This window comes from Chlorocebus sabaeus, chromosome 9 (genome assembly GCF_047675955.1).
Source record: "Chlorocebus sabaeus isolate Y175 chromosome 9, mChlSab1.0.hap1, whole genome shotgun sequence".
Taxonomy (NCBI): Eukaryota; Metazoa; Chordata; class Mammalia; order Primates; family Cercopithecidae; genus Chlorocebus; species Chlorocebus sabaeus.
In genome coordinates this window covers 76,787,806-76,792,775 of record NC_132912.1, presented here as the reverse complement: position 1 = coordinate 76,792,775, position 4,970 = coordinate 76,787,806, and positions in this window count along the sequence as shown.

Genomic DNA, 4,970 nt, shown 5'->3' with positions numbered 1-4,970 from the left:
ATGTTGCTGATAGGCAGTCTGATACCAATGAATTCTCATTCTTTGAAGGTAACTCTTTAATAGACACCTGTACAATTCTTTTTATGTCTTTATCATTTTAATCTTTGGTGTGTCTGGGTGTGGGTCTTTCATTTATGAACCCTGTGGCTCCTGGTAGGCCTTTTTAATCTTAAAACTAGATCTTTCCTTCAGTGCAGCCTCCGTGGTATCTGTTCTCTCATCCTGTAACTCTTGTTATACAGATGTGGACCTTATGGATTGATCATATCTTTACTCTATTTCAGTATTTTTGCTTCAAATTCTGGAAAATAGCTCTGACTATATCTTTCAGGTTAGGTGTATTTTTTTTGTATAAATTTGTGGGGTACAAGTGCAATTTTGTTACATGCATAGATTACACAGTGGTCAAATCAGGGCTTTTAGGGTAGCCATCACCTAAATAATGTAAATTGTACCCAGGTGCATTTTAAAGAGAATTGAATAACCTCAGTTCCTCTATTGAATTTGTTGTTCTCTGATCGCTTTTTTTTTTTTTCAGAAGCCTGTTTGTGTGTTTGTATGTGTGTGTGTGTTCTAATTTCTCTGTGGATGCCCGTTAGCATTAAAACAGTGTTTTTTTCCTTGTATTACTTCTGTGCCTTTCAGGATTGATTGTTCTGTAGGCTGATTGTGGTCTTTCTCATTTATCTTCTCAGCCTTTGTTCTATCTCTAGACCTAGTACATACATAATGTGCTCTCCCTAGTCTAGTGTTTTAATGCATTTAGACAGAAGTTGTTCAGATATCCAGCAGGGTGGCATGGCTGGAGCCATCTTTCTGTATACTCAGGGGAAGGCAGTGGCTGAATGGCATAGCATTTAACTCTGGCAGCCTAACCCTTTGTAGAGAAGACCTATTATCTGTTTTACAATGGGAATCTGTTGGTCTAGACTCCTTTTCATAGAAGGAGTTGGGAATCTATATTTATGGAGATCATGGGATTTAGCTATCATTTTATTAAGAATAGCAGTCATTTGTTGAGCACTCCCAGAGACATATGTTGTCTCTTTCTTTCAAACAACTCTGAAAAGTCATTACTATTTATCTATTTTATAAAGACGCGGGCTTAGAGAGTTAAGGTAACTCTTTCAGAGTCACTTAGTCAGTATATTCAAAACTAGAATTTGAATATACTTGGGATTTTGGAGGCTCCAAGCCATTGCTTCCAAAGGGCTTCTCTCTATGACTTGACTAAAGATGAATAAATACCACAACCCTTCAAAAAGACTCAATTTTTAAAAACTGTTTTCTCAATTATGCAAAAAGAATGTTTTCAAAAGTAGCATTTGGCATAATTCTCATCTTCCCTCATGTACAATACTATTTTAAGAGACCAAGACCTGTTGTTTATTGGGAGAAAAGCTGGTGTAGAATTTTGAAGGCCTTTCTTGCAAATAGAAAGATCTGATATCTGGTGGAGGGAAAGAGGAAAGTTTTTTTTTTTTTTTTTTTTGGAAATGGGACTGGAGTTTGAGTGTATCTAAGGGAAAGGGAACTATATTTAATGAATTAGGGGAAAAAACTGCATGAGTATCACTTAAAGTGAAACTTAGACAATTTGGGTAACAAAAGATCCTTATCAAAATCTGCAAGGGTTAATCAGATACTTTAATATGTGGAGTCATAAGCCAAGAGGTTCTAAGGTTTATAAAATATAGGTGTATGGGATAAATGAGTAACCTATTTATCAACTGAAATTCTTATTTTGGACAACTATCCCAGCACGATGTGTGCTAGCAAAACAAAACAAAACCAAAAATCAAACTAACGAAAATGGGGTGTGTATGGAAATAAAGGGTTAAATAAATTATGATACACACATTAAATGGAATCTCTTGTGCCCCCACTCTACTGTCACTTCCACAGGCTACTGATGTTTCTCTCTGAGCAGTTGGGCCCATGCATTTGCACCAACAGAAGCCCTGCCATCAATACTTTGGCTTTACTCTTCATTTTATTACACTATTTGCAAGCCCATTTCTCCTAGAATCCTCCTATAAATTCCCATTTCTGAAGCTCTCTATTGCTAAACTTGGCTTGCACTCCCCCTACTGGCAGACACAACTGTCATTCCCAAGTATTGTAGATTTCATCATTGCCAAAACTACGTGATATTTGTTAAGTACCAGAAAAAAATTTGTTTTTAATTGGATATTCTGTTGGTACAGCCAGAGGACAGTCGAGGATAAAAAGGAAGATTTTTATTAATAGTCATTCAACCTGCAGAAAACCCTCCCTTGATGATGACTTCCTGTATATGTGAGTTTGTTTCATAATTGCTCAGGACAACAGTGCCCTTGACAGCCAACCAAATTAAAATGCATACCCAGAGTTATAATTTTTTAGCTCTAATTAACCGATTCTGTTTCCTTAAATGTAAATGACCTCTCTTCCTGCTTTGAGATTTGCTATTTAAGGTTTACTCAGTACACATTTTAAAGCAAATTAAAAAACAAATCTATCTAAATCTGTTTCAAAGATAAATGCCTGCTACAAGTCTTGTCTTCAGATGCTACTCAATAGATTCATGTGTGCCCGAGGCATTATCAGTGGTGTTGGGGAGTAGGCAGAGTTTTAATTTCTACTTTATATCCTCTTCTCTCTCTCTTAACTGTTTGAGTCAATGGTGGTGAGTGCGTTTGTAGACAGCAACTCTCCCCTTCCCCAGGACTGGAAAGACAAGTGTTCCTTTCACAGATCCCCTTTCCTCAACGAACACAAAGCCCCTTGTTTTCAGAAAAGGAAACAGCTGAAAACCAAAATAACAAAACACAGCTAGCATCCTTTTGTCACTATTTGGGTGTGTGATTGTTCTATTCTTGATATTTTCCGCAGAGTTTGACTCTTAAGTAAAATATTTTCTTTGGAAAAAGTATGTGTTGTCTGTCATTGCCCCAATGTTTTGTCCTTTCTCAAGCAATATGATTGCTTACTTGAATTTTGGTTTTCTATGTAATAAAATGTATAAGTAAATAAAAATAATGTAAAGCTTACTTTTGCCCCAGAATACAGGTGACTAAAAAGCAATATTTCATAAAAATAAATGCAGTTGTAAAACTTGGTTACAAATCATGCTTTTCTTTTTTATCTTTTCTTGTAAAATTGATTGAGACTTTTGCTACAACAAAGACAAGAGGCAAATAATTAAGCCCAAATGAGCATTTGCTAATAAAGTTTTTTTAAACAGGCTTAAAAATATTAATTTTAATTTTATTAATATTAATTAATACAAGTAAAACTTGGCCAACAATATGACTTCCATGTAGCATTTTTGCTTACAAGGTAAGGTGTGCTGATGATAGATGCTTAGAAAAACTGTGGCCCAAAGAAAAGTTTTTTCAGGTAGAAGGAATTCCACCAGAGGCAAGGATGCAATTTTTGTCCGCAATCAAAAAGCATTATTATAGACCGTGTGTGGTGGCTCACCCCTGTAATCCCAGCACTTTGGGAGGCCAAGGCGAGTGGATCATCTGAGGTCACGAGTTTCAAGACTAGGCTGGCTAACATTGCAAAACCTCGTCTCTACTAACAGTCGGGTGTAGTGGCACACACCTGTGATCCCAGTTACTCAGGAGGCTGAGGCAGGAGAATTGCTTGAACCTGGGAGGCCGAGGTTGTAGTGAGCCAAATTTGCACCACTGCACTCCAGCCTGAGCAACAAAGTGAGACTACCTCGCCAACAAAAAAAAAAAAAAAAAAAAAAAAAAAAAAAGAGCATTGTTATCGAACAGACTTCCGTCTGTTTTCACAGAAATTGATAACTGTCAGAAATAGTTTGAATTACTAAGAAAGATTTATGGCCAGTAGACTCAAGGATGGGGAAAAGGTGGATGCTTAACTAAATTCCTTTACTTGGGTCATTTGGAGGTCAGGATGAATTGATTTGTTACATTTGTCTTTAAACCCTGCGTCTTGCCGGGCGCGGTGGCTCAAGCCTGTAATCCCAGCACTTTGGGAGGCCGAGACGGGCGGATCACGAGGTCAGGAGATCGAGACCATCCTGGTTCACACGGTGAAACCCCGTCTCTACTAAAAAATACAAAAAACCAGCCGGGCGAGGTGGCGGGCGCCTGTAGTCCCAGCTACTCGGGAGGCTGAGGCCGGAGAATGGCGTGAACCCGGGAGGCGGAGCTTGCAGTGAGCTGAGATCCGGCCACTGCACTCCAGCCTGGGCGACAGAGCTACACTCCGCCTCAAAAAAAAAAAAACAAAACAAAACAAAAAAAAACCCTGCGTCTTCCTCCTTCTCACATTGCTTTTCATTTTCTGTCCTTGTGCTTTGGGTGGCTGCTAAGAATGAGTGTGTTTAGTTGATAATTAGACTAAATGATTCTTTCTTGAAAATCATTAATCAACAACATCAGGTTTCTTGGTACAAGGACTTAACCTCTCAAGATCCCCTTTGAACTCTTTGAAAGGCAGGCTATCATGGTTGTTGAAGGTGATTGAAGAAGAAATGGCCATCAGAAATGCTCCAGTGCGGTGTGCAAGAAATATAAAGAACTAACTAGTAGGGGTAGAAATAGTGGAGTGAACTAAGGCACAGGTCTACTTGTTACGCTGAGTAACTGTGAAGTACTTTGGTTTTTTTTCTTTCTAGCATTTGTGTTTTTGGAGGATTGGTCCTCCTCCCCTCTATGTCATTCTGGTGGGACTGCCAATCGTGGAACTTCATCCATGACCTTTCGGGAGTGGGATATGTGGTAGGCACCTGACCCAAACTAAGTCAAACAACATCATCTTTTGGAAATTTGAAACTTTAGGGTTTATCCTCAGTGAGAACATGTATGGAGTGGGTCACCTGGTGGTTGGAGCCAAAAGCAACCGTCCCTGAATTTCTGCTCTACAGGTGCCTGCAGTGACCCTGCCTCCTGTCCTTCCTGTGGCTGTCGTGTTTGGTTGTTCCTCTACAACTCTGAACTACCCCAGAA